The sequence below is a fragment of the Ambystoma mexicanum genome, chromosome 3p (assembly GCF_040938575.1).
Source record: "Ambystoma mexicanum isolate Mex_15411 chromosome 3p, UKY_AmexF1_1, whole genome shotgun sequence".
In the NCBI taxonomy this organism is placed as follows: domain Eukaryota; kingdom Metazoa; phylum Chordata; class Amphibia; order Caudata; family Ambystomatidae; genus Ambystoma; species Ambystoma mexicanum.
The window spans coordinates 1,086,522,184-1,086,543,702 of NC_090925.1; the positions used below are offsets into that span (position 1 = coordinate 1,086,522,184).

The following is a 21,519-nucleotide window of genomic DNA, read 5'->3' on the forward strand; positions in this document are numbered from 1 at the left end:
GCTAGCAGTCCTCTCCTTAGACGCGCACAAGGCTTTCGATATGCTCGACTGGGGCTATGTAAAGGAAACCCTACGACATTTCGGCTTTGGTCCAAACTTCATAAAATGGGTCCTAGCCATCTATTAAAAGCTGTCTACATGTCTAGGCCTCAACAGGGCCAAATCTGGCAGCATAAACATAACCCGGGGGACGAGGCAAGGATGTCCACTCTCCCCACTCATCTTCGCCTTATCAATGGAGCCGTTCACGGACAGGGTCCGCCGAAATCCATCAATACATGGCCTCATGTTCAAAAAGGAAACCTACAAAATCGCCCAATATGCAGACGATGTGCTCCTCACACTCACCGAATCAGCTGAATCAATAAGAGCCCTATGGTGAACCCTAGAAGAATTCAGAACAGCCTCAGGGTTTACGATAAACATAGCCAAATCAGTAGCACTTGGCATCAACATCCCAAGCACGCACAAATCCAATCTCGAGGAGGAGTTCGGAATTCCCTGGGCAAAAAGCAGCATTAGCTACCTAGGAGTCGAGATAGCCAACAAAACTGAGAGGCTGTATAAAGCAAACTTTCCGGCACTCTTCAGAGCCCTGAAAACGGACATCAACCGCTGGAAAACACAAGAAATCTCCTGGTTTGGCCGTATCACGGCAATAAAAATGAATCTGAGCCCACGGCTGCTATTTTATGCACAAGCATTGCCTTTGGCGATCCGGGAAAAGGCCCTGCGAAAGCTCCAAAGAGAGATCCTGAACCTCGTTTGGGAAGGAAAGAAGTCTTGTATCCCGAAAAGCATCATGCTGCGAAGCTCAGCCCTGGGAGTCTTAGGGGTCCCAGACATGGCAAGATACTGTCTACCAGCCCAATTGGCCCCAGCTTTTGCCTGGAATCTCAGCGCTAACCGCCCCAGGTGGTTACAACTGTAAGAAGATTGGAGTAAGACCCCGCTACAAGCTCTGCCCCATTCCAAAGAACCCAATGGGACCCAAGACTTGGGCCCCCTAACAGCAACAAGGAACACGGTTGCCAATTGGAAAAAGGCAGCCCGCCGGTGGAACTACAGGGGCTCAATGGCCCCCTCACACCAATCCCGGGAGTCTCCCCAAACCAGTTTACGGAGTGGAGGGCCGGCGGCTTGGAAACCATGATGGATTTCTTCGAGAACGGGCACCCCCTAAACTTTGAGGAGTGCAAAGCAAAATTCAAGATCCCGGAAACTGAAAGGTTCCGCTACGCACAACTGAGGCACTGGCTGTCGAACCCACAAGTCAGGAAACAGGGCAGCAGACAATTAACGGCATTAGAACTCACCCTCACAGCAAATCCCCCGAAAGGGAAAATCTCTGCTCTGTACAAAATGCTGGACAGATCAGACCCTACTAAAAAATAACCATACATGCTGAAATGGGAAGAAGACATCGGAAGACCGATTGAACCCGAGGAATGGCAACATATATGGTCCCGAGCACAAAAAAGCTCAAAATGCTTAATAAACAAAGAAAGCACATTTAAAGTCTGCTACAGATGGTACCGAACCCCAGCTATACTAAACAAGTGTAACCCATCGATCCCTGCTCAGTGCTGGAGAGGGTGCTCGGAACGAGGAACCTTGTTCCACCTCTTCTGGTCGTGCCCAAAAGCCGCCCTATTCTGGAAGAACATTTTAGAACAGATTAAAGCAATCACTGGGCTCAACATCCCCTGGGACCCAGGAATCGTGTTACTAGGGGCTACAGGAGACGGCCAATTCCCCCTCACAGGCTGCCTAGCAGACCTATGCTCTCACCTCCTTACAGCCGCCAAAATCGCCATCGCCAGACTTTGGAAAGATCCAGAGGGCCCATCCACACACGTGTGGTGGGCCAAATGCTGGGAAATTGTGGCAGCCGAGAAAGTCACGGCCATCAGACTAGGCAACAAGCCCAAATTTGAACGCACATGGGCCCCCTTCATGGACTATGCTCAGCAACTCCCGGGGATGGCAAGACAGCCCCCAACTCTGCACTGGATGGAAAATCAGGACTGAAAAATAAAACATGTCTAAAACTAGGCCCGAGGCCTGACAGGGCTCCTCTACACCCTCCTGCCACTAGCAGTCAACTAATCTAGCCCCCTAACTGGGCCGAGCCCACTTTGGAAATCCGGTCCAAAACACAGCCGGAGAGCCACACTGACTCCCTGAAACGACGCCATTGTTGAACTAAGAAGTCCTCTGTTCCTATTGTGCATAAAGCTCCATACCTTCCCTCCCCAGTTCCCCCTCCTCAGTTGTTATTATCAATTTTGTTTTTGTAAAGTTAATGCATAACTTGCTATGACTATGTCACATCCAGCGCCGCTTTTCTCTCATGAATGCTATAACTAGCCTACTAAGTATGAAACACTCAGAGAACCTGTATAACTTGTTATGCCAAAATAATAAAAATAATGTTGGGAAAAAAAGGGAGTCTTTTTTATTATTCTATAGGGTTGCTTAAAATAAAAATGGTGTATACACCGTATGGAGGGTAGTATATAATGTAAGCTGTTTTGTATAGTGCCTTTCTGCAACTATTTGTGACATTGCCACACTTGGCTCTGTAAGAAAATGGGGGTATCGTTAGTGGGACAGTGGAAGAGGCAGAAGCAAACCCCGTGGTGTTGATAGGTTAAGGTGAGAGGTAACCTGCTCTTGAGTGCTAATCTGCTTTATATGGCTTCTGTGCAGTTAGTTTGGAGTATGTTATCCATAGGGAAGAGCATAAGATCTGATAGACTACAGTGCTTTAAGTCTGTTAGGTGCTGGTGTGGGAGAGTAGGATACGGCTAAAAAGGAGAGCTTTGTCATACTTCGGTTAGTGTTGATGTGCTAATGGTGAGGCCTGTGGGGACCATCTGTGGGAGTGTATGTGTGTGTGTGCAGTGTAAGGTGGTAGGAGATCTTAGAGTGGAGTTGGTTAGTCAGAGTAAGTTCGGAGGAGACCAATTTTACTAGTTCACGCTGCCCTGACCAACACCCCCACCCTCTCTCTCTCTCGCTCTCTTTCTTCTCTCTTTCTCTAATAGATCATTTGCATCCCATGGTCAACGGAACAAGCATCTGTGAGCTGGTAGATGAGGGGAAGGGGCCGTCTGGAAACTCCACTCAATTGACATAAGCTACTTGCTAATGGCTATTGGAGGAGAGGTCCTCTGTTCAGAGAAAGGGCTGCTTGAAATTCGAGGGCCGCTGTCCCCATTATGCCTCGCTTAGTTTGCTAGTTGGCAGGCTGAGCGATGCCTCAAACCTTACTCTGGCAAGCTCAGGTGCTGTGCTGAGTGGCCTGCTCGAAATCTGTCCATCAAGGGCAGAACTTGCCTTGGGCAGAGCAAGAAGGCATTCGTCATGCAGTCGGTGCAGGGGCCAGACTCCCTGCTGGTTCTTCCTAGCTGTCTACTCTACCTAACACCTGGTTAGAAATATTTAAAAGGCTTAGAACCAGGTCAGTGTGCGGGGCATGAGAGATTACTAATGTAAAGAGATTGTTGCGCGGTAGAGAAATAAGAGTAACCATCAAGTGAGTTCACTGCATACCAAAAAGTGCACATAAGATATCTCAAAAATCAGATATTGAGGCATTTGTTAAAATGTATTCATGATGGAGAAATTCCATACCTCAAGACCACCGTAGCAGGGTGAAAGAGACATGGCTTCTTTAAACAGCATGGGTATGTTCGACATAAGAATTTGAATGAAGAAAATATTAATGACAGCACTATTTTTAGACTTCAGATGTGTCCTCTGATGAACACATAAAGTTACATAAAGAGAAGGGGTGAAACATGTTGATTTATTTCTGTAACAGCAGTATCTTTGAATTTGAAGTCAATAACCCAGATGGCTGGATGTGGAGATGATGAAGAAAGTGCTGGAGAAAGTAGAAGGAGGAAGAAGGGAGGGAGGGGATTAGGGAGGGAGGGAAACAGTGCTTTTGGTAAGTGGTAAGCACATGGTTTGCTAGAGTCAACTGAAGTGGGTGTGCAGGTGCGGAAGGTGTGTAATGGGAGGAAACAGTGGAGAAGGAGGAGGCTAGGAGGAAGAGGTGTAGGTGCTAGGTTGTGCTATGGTAAGTTGATTTGTAAGTTGATTTGTAAAATGCACCTTACACCACAAGTGGTTTCTTGGCGCTAAGGGAATGACCCGGATAGACAAGCAGAGGTTGGAATTATGGAAGACCAGTTGGAGGCAGCAAGGAGGTTAGCATAGTGCAAAAGGGGCGACAGCACTGGGGAGCGCTCCAGTATATGTGTGTGGGTATGTTGGCCCTTTTACCTCTGCAACTGAGAGACATGGCTGCATGCCAAAAGGCACAGGTGGCTCACTAATTCTCCAGAAAGCATACTCTCAACCACCAAGTGTCATGCCTTACGGAAGCACCGGTCCCATTAACGTGAACTGGATTAACCCGATCATGGTCCAGTATTTTGTGGCAAGGTGGCACAACAGCAAAGTCACACATCATATGCCGCGAGGCGGGCAGTGGTAAATGTTCAGAGAAAATCAGATTCAGTGACCACAAATTGCCCTCAGCTGACAAAAGGGGTACTCTCAATGTTACCCGAATACAGAAAAAGCGTGCCTGAAGCAATCCTAAAAGGAACACACCCCAAACAGAGCTGGAGGCAAATGTATTCAGAAACACCGATTTAGCAGCATTGAAAGCATGCAAGGCGTGAGGTGCACGCAGGAGAAAGGCCTCACAGCAGAACACAGGTCAGGCCGGGATGGAAGGGAAATCAAAGAAGAAAGCACTATAACAGGGTCCACCTTGAACTTTTTTTCTACACTAGTAAGTGCAGGGGTCCAAATATTTTCTAGCACTCCTTCCTCACCACTGCTGCCACCACCCATAGCTGCTCCCCACAGTGGCGACATACATGGGGTGGCACTACAGCTCGCACCGGCACATTGTGATGGATGGATGCACTGGCTAGCACCACTTCATAATTAAAGTGACTCAGATACAATAAGTGGCGGGGCCCAAAAATAAGTGCCAGGGCTGAGCCCTGGCAAACACCTCACAAATTAAGCACTGGTACTAGCCCAAGGGATATGGGCGGCACAATTCGGCTTCAGGTTGCACTTGTTCCTCCACAGAAATGTATAAACACAAAAGTTTGCTTACTGATTATGTTGAATTACAACTCACAAAGTGTCTAGGTGTAAATAAGAAATTATACGCTTCACAATGCAGAAAGTAAGGATTTAGTTTTACACCCAAAAGTCTTATCTAAGGTCGACTGAACTCTTGAATTTAGCATTTAAGTTTATCTGAGTGGTAAAGTAATCTCTTCAGATGAAAGAGAAGCAGGAGGGAAGGGATGAGATAAAAGGAGGCAAGTAATAGACGTAAGTGAACAACGATGGGGTGAGAAGAAGGGAGAAAAGATTTGGAGAGCGGAAGGAAGATGATACAAGAGAACAAAAGAAGATGAGATGCAGGGGAAGAAAAAAGGAAGGAGAGAATGCAAGTTAGAAGAGGAGATACAATAAGGAGAGGGATGAAAGAGCACGAAAGAAAAGAGATGCAGTGAAAAAAGGGAAGACATGAGAGTGATAAAAATGAGTGGAAGGGAGAAAGATAAGAGGACGGAAAAGGCAGATGGGCGGAAGGAAGTACTTAGACGATGAGAAGGGAATAATCAAAAGAAACAAAGGAAATGAGAGACAGGATGAAAGACAATGAGGTTACAGAGGAAGAAAAAGAGACAGAAAGGAAAAGCACAGTAATACAAGAGGTAGAAAAGGAGGGAGGAACCTAAACATATTTTCACGCCTCAATTCCTTCTAGCCATCTGTTTTCCTCTCCTTCCCGCCTTTCAGTTCAAACGTCCTGTTTTCTGGAGCCTTTCTTCTACCCTTCCCATCTATCCTTCCATGCTTCCCATCTTTCTTTCAACCCTTCCAATGAATCTATCTCCACTTTCTATTTATCCTTCTAATTGTCTTTTTATCTTTTGTGTCCATTCATTATTTCTGTTCACGATTATTTCCATCCCTTTTTTTAAAGTATCCACCCATGCTATCTGTTATGTTATGATATCTTATGCTATGTTATGTTGTTTATGTTATGTTATGTTACTTGCGATTTACATAGCACTCTATATATCATTAGTATGATCTCAAATCGCTGGTAGGTTAAGCGCCCTCTGGAAGCGCAGTTCAGGTCAGTAGAGAGAGATAGTGTCATAGGGTGCGTGGGTGCAACAGTTATGTGTGCAGCTGATGTAATTGTCAGATAGTAGCTGCGTCCTAGCATTAGGTGTGGTGGTATCAATATCAGTTGGGTGTGTGCAGTCTGGTGGGTGGACACCCAGACTGGTGTCTGGCTGCGTTAGGCCTGAAGGACGTTTATGTGTGCAACTAGCCCGGAATGTCATGGGATAGCTGTGTTTTATTAGGGTGATAAGGTGTTCATGGGGTAGTGTTTGTGTGTGAACAGCTAGGCCGAATTCATCAAGGGTATAGCTGTGTTCTAGTTATCTGATGGTGTATAGTAGAGAGTAAGCATAGTGATCTGCACGTTCACCCTACCCATCCAGCCATCTTTCCAACATTTCAAATGTTCTGTCCATCCATTGTATCGATCCATTGTCCATCTTTTGGTTCTATCCATCTATTGCCCAATCTCTATCACCCCTTTCCTGGGCAAACTCCTGAGAAGCTGGCCATCTCCCAGCTCAATCTTCACACTGAATCGGTTGGTTGTTTCTATGGCCATCAGTCTGGCTTCAGAGCTACCAGAAGCATGGAAACTGCTCTCCTGAACATCCGTGAAGACCTGCTCTCCAACCATGATTCCAACACCCCCTGTATCCTCATCCTACTTGATCTCTCTTCTGCCTTTGACACTGTCAACCATGCCATCCTGCTCAATCATCTCTGATACCCTTTCCTTTCTGATCGACCCTCCTAGGTCCAACTTGGGTCCTTCCTCTATCTCTATCTCTACCTGGGGTGTTCCCCAGGGGTCTAACGTCTCTCCCTGGCTGTTCAATCAATACCTGGCACTTCTTGCCCACTGCATTGCCGCTGTCTGCCCCAACTTTTACTGCTATGCGGATGACACTCAACTCATATTCAGGCTCCCTTCCGCCACCTCTTCTCCTTCTCTCATCTCTGACTGTCTGTCTGCTATTCAGGAGTGGTGTGCCGCCAATGATCTTTGCCTTAATGCCAGTAAGACTGAGATTCTCCTCATCGGCACACCCGCTCCCTCCTTTCCTGTCACTCTCAGGCCGGCCTCTCTTGGCCCTCTTCCTGCTCCCACTGATAAAAACCTCAAGGTCATCTTCGACTCCATACTCTCCTTTTCTCCTCACATCTCTGATGTCTCTAAGAAGTCACACTACCAGCTGCACCTCGTCAGAGGTATTTTTCCTTTCCTCTCCTTCCCCCAGAAGTTCACTGTCTCCAGAGCTCTGGTTCTCTCTATTCTGGACTACTGCAACAGCCTCTTTCTAAATCTGCCTGCCTCTACTCTCCCCCCTCGGCAACTCATCCAAAACAGGACTGCGAGACTTGTCCTTGGCCTCGAGCCCAGGGATCGTATCTCTCCAGGACAAAAATCGTTGAAGATTAAGTTCAAAACCCTCTGCATTGTCCATGAGGCCTCCTGGGGCCTGGGTCCTCAATACCTTCAACTCTCTCTTCCTAAATATCTTCCTTCTCGAGCTCTTCGCTCATCCGCCTGCAACTCCCTCAGGGTCAGTAGCTTCTTCAAGCAACAAGCTGGTGGTAGATCTCTTTCTTCTGCTGGGGCCTCCCTCTGGAACAGCCTCCCTGCCTCTCTGAAACTTGAGGAAAACCATCTCTGCTTCCGGAGGCACATCAAGACCTTCCACTTTGCTTCTGCTTTCTCTCCCCTGCTGATCTCCTGGCTGAAAATGAACCTGCAATGGTTTACCTGGCTACCCTCTGATCTCGGGCCCAGGTCCCATCCCCACAAATTGCACACCTGCACTGCCCCCTTGGCAACCCTTGCACTCCGGGACTGTTTCTGTATCCTTACAGCCCCCTACCAGCACTTGACACCTGATGTCTGTCCTTACCCTTGCATTTGACACCAGCTGGCCAAACTTATTATTTATTGTCTTAATTGTATTCATTTATTTATCTTTGATTTTTTTTTTATGGTTATCTTATGTACTGCACTGCCCCCTCCTCCTTCCCCTCGCACTTCTCTCCTTCCCCCCTCCCCTGCACTTGCGCAATCTCATTGACACTTGGCCTAGTAAGATCGTCGTTCCGTCTTCCCTCTGTTCCCCCTCCCTTGCCTCATCGCGCCTTGAAACACTTGTGTATAGGCGCACTATAAATGCCATATCATATCATCAATCTAATTCTACTTGCACTCTTTTGCTCTCTCTAGCCACCCACCCTATCACTTTGTAGAGCAATCCTATACCTCTATCCTTCCATTATACACACTATATGTCCGCCCATCTATTCATCTGTCCATCCATCCCTCGTATCCATATTTGAATCAAACTACATGCATTCCAATCTTGGCCCACTCACGTGGGCAACGTGAGTTGATCTTGGTCCCATCACTGTATCACTATGGGCCTCATTACACGGAAGGCGGTGGTCCAGGGTGCTATTAGCACCCTGGACCATGCCGGTAAAATAACGGCACCGCCTTGGCGGAAAGGGGATTTACCGCCCCATTCCAAGGTTGGAGGGGTGGTAAATCCCCTTTCCGCCATTGCCCTTCCCCATTTCTGCCCCATAGGGCTCTATGGGACTGGGGAAGGCGCTAATTACGGCACCGCAATTTTGCGGTGCCGTAATTAGCTCCGAGGTCCCTTAGCGGGTTGGTATTTAACGCCTGCAAAAAGCAGGCGTTAAAACTCCAACCCGCTAAGGGACCTCGTAGTACAGCGGTAAGGGTTAACGGTCACCGTTGCCATTAACGGTGACCGTTAACCCTTACCGCCGTCCGTGTAATGAGGCCCTATGTGCCATGGTTAGGCCAAATTAGATAGTGCTCAAAATAGACTGTGCAGCAATGTAAAGTCTCATTTACTTTGAGAAAGGTAGGTAAGAATGCCAGAATGTTCAGGAGAAGTCGTTGTCCATTTTCTTGCTTACAGTGGGGTCATTCCGAGTATGGCGGTAGCTCCATGGCTGCATCCCATACCGGTACCCACTCCGGTTTGGTTCAATGGGGATTTACCGGTCCATTCCGACCCTGGAGGGACTTGTAAATCCCCATTGACCAAACCATTCCCCATTCCCATTTGAGCCCCCATAGGGCTCAATGGTAATGGGGAGGGGCGCAAATAACGGGCTCACGAATGTCAAGCCTGTTATTTGCGCCCTAGTCCTCTAACGGGACCCGTAAGGTACGTTTGGTCTGACCAAACGTACCTTATGGGTCCTGTTAGGGGACCTCGGAATCGGGCGGTAGGGGATTACTGGCACCAGTCTCCTTACCGGTGCCCGGTATCCCCTACCGCCCAGTGCATTTGTTTTAAAATGGAGCTGCCAGTAAGTTACTTTGAAAGGAGAATACAAAAGGCACAATGTTGGTGTATACTGCTCGTTCCCCCCACCCCCACAACAAAACACTTCGTCACTCTAGTTACCATGGTACTCCATCGTCTATTGTTTGAAGTCTGGTCAGTGCATGGCAGAAGGATGGCTCAGGGGCAACGCGCGTGTCTTGAAAACAAGACTACGAACCCGATAGAATAGAAGAGCCCAATTGGATTTCTTTTGAGGAACTGGTTCATTACAATTTCCTTGCAAGTCATGCCACGTCCATCAAATTCAAACTTACTGACTCGTTGCCGAAATCAGGCCCATAATATGAAGAAAGGTGTGTTGACTGTGCAGTGAGTACACAGGAACAGTCTGCCTTTCTCTTTTGCTGTCTATCCAGTGGCATCGGCAGGAATCAAATTCAGGAGGGGCACAGAGGGGGCCCACAGACAAAAGTAGGGGGGCCCACAGACAAAAGTAAGGGGGCGCCTATAAAAGGGCAATGTGTGATGCCAGAAGCACTCCTGAAAAGAATCTTTTGTGCACACCAATTGGCACACCCGGATCTAACCCTTTTTTCACTCCGTTCTCAAGCAGCATCCAAGACGCCAATAGAGGCACGTTACACGTTTCTCCGCGCGATTTGAAGAAACAATCTCTTGGTGCTATAGATTTCTTCCTCTGCACTCACCAGGCGAGCTTCTTTCATCGCGATACGAATGAATGTTATCAGTAAGTCACCGACTCCTGACAGGCGTTTTTTGTGACCAACTTTTCTTCATCCAGCATTTCACAGAGGCTATTTGAAGTCATTGGGGGTCATTACGAGGTGGGTGGTAAGGGATTACCGGCACCGGTAAGGGCACCGGTGCCGGTAATCCCTTACCACCCTATTCAGAGGCTCCTTAGCGGGTCCATTCCCTAACGCCTGGTTTTACCAGACGCTACGGAAGGGACCCGTTAAGGGACTTCAGAGCTAATAACCGTTATTAGCTCCATCCCCATTCCCATTGAACCCTATGGGGGCTCAAATGGGAATGGGGAATGGTTCCCGGAATGGGGATTTACCGGGTCCTCCAAGGTCAGAATGACCCGTTAAGTCCCCATTCCGGGAACACGGACCCGGAATGTGGTAAGGGGGTAGCCATGGCGCTAATAGCGCCATGGCTACCTCCAACCTCGTAATGACCCCCATTGTGTATTATCCTGACAGCATAATTTTGAATGATCTGCGACTTCTGCATATTTCTTTTGCTGGATCCACTTACTAAGAGGCATTGCAATAGTCCAGCCGTGGCAAAATGACAGCTCCCACTAGGGTTTCACAATTTGTTCGCAACACAAGTGGATTTATTTGTCTCAGAACTCTAAGATGATGCTGTGTATTTTTGGCAATATCATTGACGTGGGCGTCTGAGTTCAGAGATGCCTCAAGTACTATTCCAAGTGTCTTAACTTTTTCAACTACCTTAATGGGGCAGTTGTCAAGTTTAAAACTGGCATAAGTTGAGTTGAGCTTATTTCTACCTTGGTTTGTCCCAAAGATCATAAACTCGGTCTTTGAGCTCTTTAAACACATCCAGGGGCTAAGCATTCATTCCTGGATGAATAGGTAGATGTCATTCAGCTTAGCAGTATCAGTAAGATAGTCACCACTTAGATCCATGATAAACTGAAAATCATCTGCGTAATTACTGAAGTGGAGATCCTTTGCTTCTTATAACTCGCATAGGGGCTTTATATATATATGTTGAAGAGGGCTGGGAGATACAGACCCCCTGATGTACTCCGAAGCTGATAGGAGCTGGGTTTGAGCAGGCAGTGCCCCACCATATTCTGGAAGTTCTTTCACACAGAAAAGAGCTTATCTATTCAGTGGCATGGCTGGAACAGTTACCTTAACCTATCCGCAAGAACCGTGAGGGCTGCCTGCGGCGTGGCCCGGAAAGACACAGAGAAAAGTGTTGGGAAGCCGCCCGCACACACCAAAAGAGAAGAAAGCAGAGAGAGGGTGACAAGTGGTGGGAATCCGACAGAGGATTCCTGCGGTCCCGTTTGGCCTGCCAGGCTTCCACCAGGCCGAGGCTCTCCTAGAGGAAAGTGCTCATGCAGCCCTTTTTTACATGTGGCCCACGGTATTCAAGTTATCCGCCTCCTGCCGCAAGAGAATGCCTGAACTAAGAGAGAGTTTCTGCTGCCTGGGGGAGGTGGCCGTAGCTTGAGGGAGATGCCCCTGGGGGGTGAAAGAGAGTAGCATCTGCCACAGGGCTGGTATCCTGTGCGAGCCAGAAGAAAAGCATACCCCACTTCTGCACTGCTGCGAGGGAGCGCAGTTGGGGGCTCTCACCAGGGCAGGAGGGACAGCCCGCCCCCGGGGAGAAATTAAGGGAATGAAGTGGCTGCAGCCATGCAGGAACAGACAGCACAAGGCCGACCGGAACACATTGCACATGTTGCACCCAGACCAGAGACTGCAGAGGTACTGTTTTAAAGCTGGGTCCGCTGTTCAGGGGTGGCACGCCTAAAGTGGTCATAGCAAAGGGGTCTCCGGAAGCTGTGTGCCTGTGGGCTGCCCGTGGGCTCAATCTGAGCTCAGTGGAAAAAGCACCAGCGATGCAACATTCCTCTGAGACTAACAAAGTGTGGTGCGTGCAATACCATGTGCCACGCTGGCTGAGCATCACATGTGCCTGGCCCACTGCCCCGTTACCTCAACTGGACATCCCGTGGCAAATGTGGCCCCCGACGTACCCGGGTGCAGCTTTTCCTGCAGACCCCCAATGTAATGAATTAATAAAGTGTGGAAGATGTGTGGCCCCCATACCCGATGAACAATGTGTGGTGGGAAGCTATTGACCGGCATGCTCCCGCATGCTTAAAGTAGAGCCAGTAAGGTGTTGCACTTGTCGTTGTCAGTTATACCCTATATCTCCAAGGTTATCAACTAGCAGTATGTTTGTAAATATATGGTGCAACCCCACAACTTAATGTTACTATTCACTGTATTATCGTTATTTTGTATTATAGACCTGGCATGGGATTTTGTGACTAAGCCCCTCCTGGGATCAGGCACAGTTATGTGTTGTATACGTATGGGAAACCCCACGTTACACTGTTAATAAAGAGGCGATCTGCTTCCCACGCGCCAGGCAATTTGCACCATGACTCCTGCTGTCTACGTGTCATTTTTGGCACGCGCTGGCACTGCGCAGCATGCAGAGGGCCTACACCTCAATGCCCCTCCACCACTAAGGACCCGGACCACCAGGCCCCATAACACCCCCTGTCTTGTGCGTGCATGCACACACACACTCGAAACTAGACTGAAATGGATCAAACTCAAGTGAAATGCATGAAGTACATTGGCTAATCCCGGCCCACTCTCCTCTTTACTTACTGCTTCAATTGGCTCTTAAAGTGCTACCTGCTCACCTTGTGCCCATCTCGGTCTTCTATTCTGTGCACTCACATGGCCATCTGCATCCTATATGTTGTTCAAATACGGATGGTCGCAATAGAAGACACACTTCTCAAAACGGCATGCCAAGCGCAATGTTACATTGTGAGCGCCATCTTAGTCTGCATTTCTGTGCAGTGCTATCAAAGATGCCACTGCTGTCTGCGTCCCAATCTGTGCCACTCCTCAATATAATTTAGACCTTTTGAAGATGATTGCAGTCTGTACATCCAGACGTGTTCTTTTTGGGCCAAAATTGAGGCGATTGGTCTGTTTTTCATGCTGGTCTGTACTTTTTTGAGAACACACCAGCGCAAGTCATTTTCAGTATGCCCATTGTCTTTAAAGTGCTGGACCAGAGGTGCATTTGTTTTCTCTGTTCTAATGCACAATCTCTGCTCTATGATCCCAGTGTTGGCTTTGGATTTGAAAAAGGCACTGCACAGTGGATTTGGATTTGAAAATGGCGCAGGTTGTACGCCGAAACACGTGTCATCCAAGAGGGGCTGAAAATTCAAAATAAAAAACTTTGTCAAATACAACAGAACTTTTGGATTTGTCATTCATAGCAGAAGGAAATACACCAGTAATTTATCTTGGCGCAAATAAGTGCAGGCACAGTTGCAACTTTTCATATAATGACATTGGGCCTCATTACGACCCAGGCGCTAATGGGCTAACGGCGCCGTAAAAGGCTGCGGCGTCGTTAACCTATTAGCGCCTAATTACGAGGTCCCTTTGCGGGACCCGACCTTAATGACTGGTTTTACCAGCTGTTATAGTAGGGACCCGCAAAGGGACCTTGGTGCTAAGTATGGTGCCGCAATTTGTGGCACCGTGCTTAGCGCCTTCCCCATTCCCATTGAGCCCTATGGGGCAAAAATGGGAATGGGGAAGGGCCATGGCGGCATGGGGAATTACCGCCCCGCCAACCTTGGAATGGGGTGGTAATTCCCCATTCCGCCATGGCGGACACCGGCATGGACCATGGTGATAATAGCACCATGGTCCTCCGCCTGGGTCGTAATGAGGCCCATTGACCACTGCTGCTGTTCTGCAATTGGTAAGCTGGTCCAGGTTCCACTGGTCAAAAGTACTAGTCCTTAACGAGAAACTACAGATGCTACACACCCCACGTGGCCAATGGCCTGTAGGTTTGGGTAACCCCCATACTTGTGGAAACCTGCTTTCTTTTGTGATCACTCTTCTGGTAGCATGTGTCAGGTGTTGACGCAGATTCTTAGAATTCATTTCTTAATTGCTGGAGTATCGGCACAGAATGTCGTGACACACACCAGACTGTTAGCTTTGCCTTTGGGCCTATCTGATTCAAGGAGCTCAGTTCTGTCAGCTACACTTGCTCTTATGAATGAATGTTTCAAGAGTTTTTGGGGTACCTTCCGCCTGCTCGTCAGGATGCTCCTCTGTATTTTGAAGTCTGAAATCGTGGAACAATTCTTCCTTAAACTGAAGAATTGTCCGTCTGCTTATTGTTTTTGAGAGCCTGTGGGTGAAATCTTGAGAAATCTAGACATGTAGAATAGTGTTTTTGCGGTACAAGGTGGTGGCAAGTCTCATCTCTTCTACATAGATAATGAGATTTAATGAGATCTAGAAATGTTATGCCTGTGCTACTGAATTTGCACCTGAAATTGCACCATCATTCACAATGATGCGGACATCTGATGCCATGTTTCACTGCCCTTTATGCGTTTGTGCAAATACGGGGTCATGTCTGCTGATTTCAACTGACTGCACACATAGGATGCACGTCAAAATGCACAGAAAGCTAACACATCCCCCGGAGCCTGTTTGGAATGGTTGCAGGTGAATGCAGTTGAAATCCTCTTTTTATCTTGGAGTGCTCTTTCAGCTGTCTGCGGCAAGCCTCACATGCCGAGTGTATTCATCATATGCCAGGTACAGCCTCAAATGCCAACATATGTATTCCCTACATGTGCCTACAGCACAAACCTGGCTGAGGAAGCACAAAGGCCTGTGATCTTATGCTGAGTAGAGTATACGCCAGGCCTAATCCCTATATGCAGAAGTGATCCTTGTAATGTCCTACCTCTAGTGTTAATACGTTCAGAGGAACAGTCCTCTTTCACTGCAAGTGATAGTGGGCTGCGCCCCACGTGATCGAGGAGGCGGGGTTACCGCCTCCGGGAGTCAGTTTAGTTTTGATTAAAGTCCCGTTAACACCCACGCGTGTCCGCTCCTGATTTATTGTTCATAGTATGCCTGCTAACCATATCCCTGCACATTATATGGCGAGACTACATTGCGAGAGGATAACAATGGCGACGAGGTCTTCCTAAAACGGCGCCGGAGCCAGAAAGTCCTGCCAGCTGCTGTCGCCGACTTCAGGACTCCTGCCATCCGAGCTACAGCACCGGAGCCGTTTCGCTACACACGCGGCGCAAGCATCCGTCAGAATAAGAAGCCCCGGCTCATCACCAGCGTTCGCTCCAGCAGGTACAATTCATTAACCCACGTGTTACGCGTGCCGCGTAATACACGTGGAGACCTGCTGCGCCAGCGCGTGCACCCCGACACGCGTTCAAAGAACTGCATTCAGGCCCAGCACGAGGAATCCTAATACTACACGAGCATCAAGGGCCAGCCACGCGTGCGTGCTCCACAAAGCACGCGGCCCGCTTCTATACACACGGCAAGGCTCGCAGGCCCAACCACGTACGTGTGCGCCTGTCACTCAAAAAAAAAAATAGTGTTGCACCAGAACAATCTACTGCACACGACCACCCTCCTTCCCAATAGCCTTCAATATAAAGTCACACGTTAATTTGCTGTCAAGCAAGGTGCCACTGGCAGAAATAGCCTTCATTATAAAGTTGCACGCTAATTTGCAGTCAAGCAAGGTGCCACTGGCAGGGATCAAGAAGCAACCATGTCTGATGATAACCCAGACAGTGGAACCCTGAGCCCCTCTTCCAGCTCCACACCCCGCCAAGCCACTCACAAAGAGGATTATGGCTCAGAATCACTTCAACTACTAGCCGTGCCACCATTTGACATGACAGACACCAGCAGCCTCGCTCCCAGATGGGCCAGATGGCTTAAAGAGCTGCATGTCTACATAGACGCATCTGGAGTAAGGGAGGAGCGACGACTCAGAGGAATCCTACTCCACTCCCTAGGACCAGTTGTACGGGACATCGTTTTTGAAATGCCTGAATCTAACACAGACACGTTTCAAGGCATCATTGATGCGCTAAATGCATATTTCGCACCACTGCGAAATGTTGACTACGAACGACATATTTTCCACACCTCCACACAGGACAGCAGTGAAAATATGGACAGCTTTGTGATGCGTCTAAGAAAAAGAGCAAAATACTGTGATTTTGACAGATACTCGACAGAAGAAGCAATAAAGTCCCAAACCATTGCCGGCTGCGCATCTCAGGAATTCAGAAAGAAACTACTGCAAAAGAACAGGACACTAGAAGAGATACTACAACTCGCACGAGCTGATGCTGCCCTCACGCAACAGACAGAATCACTTGATAACATCAAAATCTCACAGTCTGGTCCCACTGCATCATTATGCCCCATCAGAACATCAAAAGTATCACACACCACTGAACAAAAGAAATGCTACAGGTGCGGTTTCAAATTTCCGCATGTCGGTCCATGTCCCGCCATCGGACACAACTGTGACAAGTGCGGAGGTGAAAATCATTTTCAATCTGTGTGCAGAAACGTAAATTTCTTCCAGCCGACAGAAACACAGAGGAACACGAGGAAGCTAGACCGACCTTCAACAAGAGAAAGCCCGAGATCTCGCAGGAGACAGTCACCCACACTATCCAGACACCATCTCCAAAGCTCATCCCGCGAGACACCACGAGAGGACAGAAGGCGAGAAGAAAGAAGAGAACACGCGAGCCATACTAGCACCAGGCATGATTCACAAAGGAGATCTTCCAGACAGAAAATCAGACACCTAGAAAATTCGCCTCTCAGAAGACGAGACTCGTACTCATCCTCATCCAGTGGGGACAGGAAAAGGGGATACGTGCACGCTATTGGAAACAGCATTGCCGCTGAATACAGTCCCACTTTGCTATTACAAATAAATGGACAAAACAAAGAATTCCTGATCGACACGGGGGCAACAGTTAATGTCATAAATGATGAGACTTATGAACGCCTCAACTACAAGAAATCATTGAAGGAAGCAGACACGCTAATATATTCATATGGTTCCAACAAGCCTCTCAACTGCCAGGGAATGTTCATGGCACACTGTCAGTACAAAGACAAGCATCAAAAAATTAAAATATATGTCATAAAAGGCGACGTACCAGGTGGCAGCATCTTGAGCTTCAAGTCCGCAATCCAAATGGGACTCATTCAAATCATGTATCAGCTGATGTCGGCATACACGACCAGCCCTAAGGACATGATAAAACAAATGTTTCCCTCCCTATTTAAAGGGTTGGGAAAATTAAAGGACAAGCAAATAAAGCTACACATTAACCCTCAAGTAACCCCGACCGCGCAGCACTACAGAGGCATACCCCTAAACATACAAAGGCATGTGGAAGATGAGATTCAGTCACTATTGCAGCAAGACATCATAGAGCCAGCATCGGGACCAACCCCCTGGGTGTCTCCCATTGTACCAGTGCCGAAAAAAGACAACAAAGACAGCATTCGCATTTGCGTAGACATGAGGGCCCCTAATGTAGCCATAGAGCGAGAACGACATCTGGCTCCAAGAATGACCGATATGATGCACCTACTCCATGGGTCCAAGGTATTCTCCAAGTTAGACTTAAACAAGGGATACCACCAGCTAGAATTACACCCAACTTCAAGGTATATCACCACCTTCTCAACGCACTTAGGCTTGTTCAGATACAAAAGGCTCAGTTTTGGGGTATCGTCGGCTGCCGAAATTTTCCAAAATGAAATCCATCAAGTAATAAAACACATCCCCAACTGTCTAAATTACTCCGACGACATTCTAATTTTCGGCACCACGCAAGAGAGCCACAATGACACACTGAGGAGAGTCTGCATGGCATTAGAAAATGCCCACCTCACACTCAACCCGGACAAGTGCGAAATCAGCAAATCCACTCTAAAATTTTTCGGACACATCTTCTCAAAAGATGGTCTAAAACCAGATCCGGAAAAAGTTCAAGCACTAGTGGAGACTCCCACACCCACATCAGCCTCAGCGGTACGCTCATTCCTGGGAATGGCGAGCTACTGCACCCGATATATACAAGATTTTGCCTCAGTGAGCACGCCCCTGCGGCTGCTAACAGGGAAGCACGAAGAATTCAAGTGGTCGGATACATGTGAAGAAGCATTCCAAGAAATCAAGAAAAGAATCGCAACGGCCTCATGCATGGCATATTACGACCCTGATTTTGACACGGAACTCACAGTAGACGCTAGCCCAGTGGGACTAGGAGCAATCCTAGCACAATCCAGACGCGGAGCATCACCGGACTCACCGAAGAGAATTGTAGCATATGCCAGCCGCAGCCTGTCCAAGACAGAATGCGCTTACTCTCAACCTGAAAAAGAGAGTTTAGCGGTAGTGTGGGCGTGCGAGCATTATCACTTATTCCTCTATGGACGACCATTCACCATAGTCACGGACCACCAAGCTCTCACCACCATCTATGGAAAACCGACAGCAAGAATGCCACCACGAATTGCCAGATGGGGTTTGAGGCTACAAGAGTACTCCTTCAAGATAATACATCGACCGGGCAAGGACAACAATCCCGCAGACTTCTTATCACGCTACCCACTTCCAGCTCAAGATGAGCGTCAATCACACAAAGCAAACCAATACCTAAGATACCTAATCAGCAGTGCACTACCCAAATGTATCACCACGGCACAACTGGTGGAAGCAACCCAAAAGGACATACTGCTCCAGACAGTGAAATCTTGCCTAAAATCGAATCAATGGCAGATCAGAGCAAAAGGGACATCTTCCTTATCCACGGAAGAAGAACTACACTTCCGCACATTCAAACTTATCCGTCACACACTATCCACATCACCAGAAGGACTACTATTAAAAGAAAACAGAATAGTCATTCCAGAAACCCTCCAAGATCAGGTACTAGACATCGCCCATGCAGGACACAGAGGAATAGTGTCCACCAAGAGGCAACTGAGGACAAAGGTATGGTTCCCATCCATAGACGAACGGGTAGAACAACTACTACGAAAATGCCTAGCATGTCAGGCAGTGGCCCCGCGTACGTTCCCTGAACCTCTCAAAACATCGGAGATGCCGCTGCAAGTGTGGGATGAGGTAGCAGTGGATATGTTTGGACCGCTGGCAAACGGCAAATACGTGCTGGTGATCATCGATGAAATGTCGCGATTCCCAGAAGTACACCTCATCCACTCAACCAGTGCACACTCCGTCATACCCGCACTAGACAAGACGTTTGCCGACTATGGCATCCCCTCCAGGGTCAAATCTGATAATGGACCTCCTTTCACGAGCCATGACTTTGCCATGTTCGCAGAACATCTAGGTTTCCAACACCACAAAGTCACACCACTGTGGCCCCAGGCAAATGGAATGGTGGAACGTTTCATGGGAAACCTTAAACGCACACTACAAATCTGCTCCATCACAAATGGATCTTTCATGCAAGCCATCTGCACCTTACTACGAGAATATCGGAACACACCGCATAGCTCAACCGGTGAATGTCCATCAATGCTCATGTTCGGGCGCGTCATCAAAACAAGACTTCCACACCATGTTCGAGCAAAGGATGAGTCCACGCACACAAAGAAGGCCAGAAGCAAAGATCAAGAAAGTAAAGACAGGATGAAGAAATACACAGATGCAAGAAGACACGCTAGACCCAGCGCTCTTTGCATTGGGGACCAAGTACTAGTACGGCAAAAGCAGCTCACGAAGGACATGCCTGCCTTCAAGCCAGACCCCATGACAGTGACTCACATCCATGGGTCAATGATAACTGCCGTGAGCCCTAGTGGCACAATCACCAGAAATTCATCCTTTTTCAAGGCTTTCAACAACACTGACACCACCGTCAATACCTCGACAACAGCGACAGATGACTCGTCAAACACGGACTCCGAGTATCATGAAGAAGAAGGAGACGCTGACGACAGTGGCAGTGAAAGCGACAGCACACCAGCAAAGCCAAACCAGGTACGCAGTCCGTCCAAGAGGGTCATTCGCAGACCCATCAGATGGATTGAAGAAGTTAATTGAAAGTCGTCGAAGTGTTTAGTTAAGGAGGGGGGAGATGTAATGTCCTACCTCTAGTGTTAATACGTTCAGAGGAACAGTCCTCTTTCACTGCAAGTGATAGTGGGCTGCGCCCCACGTGATCGAGGAGGCGGGGTTACCGCCTCCGGGAGTCAGTTTAGTTTTGATTAAAGTCCCGTTAACACCCACGCGTGTCCGCTCCTGATTTATTGTTCATAGTATGCCTGCTAACCATATCCCTGCACATTATATGGCGAGACTACATTGCGAGAGGATAACAATCCTCACCTGTCAAGTGTCCAGGGTATTGTCAGCATATCCAAGTACAGCCTCAACTGCCCAAGTGCTGCCCTCTTATTGCAGGCAAAGCCTCCTAAGCCAGGTATGGCCATAACGTGCAAGATCCAGTCGCCAATATTCAGGTACTGCCATCCTATTCCATCATATGCCATCCTATGCCATGTGCATTGCTGCTGCAGAGATTCTTTGCCATTTACACCCCGTTCCCTGATTTTTCCCCATGGCCTATCTTTCGCAATCTTCCATTCTTGATGCACTCTGAAACAATTACATTTAGAAATTGCAGATCCATCAGACATGGGGAGTATAAAACAGGGATATGTGTATGCGTTCGCTTCTTTGTGGTTCTTGTGCATCATGAACCAGGCCAGTGCAGGCTTTGGGAGCACAGTGCAGGTGTTCGATCCATACCAACTGGTTATCAAAATAGTCAACTCGGCTAGCAAAGAAAGGAGGGGAAGAAAATGGTTGTTCAGTGGTCGACATTCCGGTCCCATAGATCAGCGCCCAGTTAAACTCAGGGTTAGGTGCGCGATACAAATAATAAACAAATACCAATACAAAATACAGGGACCCTCATTCGGACCATTATTTTACACGCGTTTTTAGTTTTGTAAAACATTGTCGATTTTCCTGCGGTGACCAGAAGACGCACTGCAACCTCTGACCCCATGCGTCACAAGAGCAGCTCTCGGAGCAGCAAAGGGAAAGCCAGTGAAACCAGTTTGTGGGCCTGGCGGCTGGCACTGTAACGTCTTCTTATGGGTGATTTATGCTGCGCTACATTGCCAACCAAAGCTGCTTCCAAGGACCTAGAGGAAAAAAGGGGAACGGGCAGTGGTCGAAGTGTACGAAAAAAAGTAGTGGAGCTATGTTCCCTGCTGGCCTGCCCCTGCTCCCCACAAACCCCATTGCCACAACCCCTCCCACACACAATACACCCCCCTAAACACTTGCACCTGCTGTTTAAGGGAATGTTCAGTGCAGTACACTGAAA

General features: G+C 48.1%; 1 protein-coding gene across 1 annotated transcript in view; it reads left to right on the forward strand.

Moving 5' to 3' along the window:
* GRXCR2 (glutaredoxin and cysteine rich domain containing 2) overlaps positions 1–21,519 on the forward strand; it is a 149,638-nt gene that overhangs the window by 15,240 nt on the left and 112,879 nt on the right. The window lies entirely within an intron of this gene.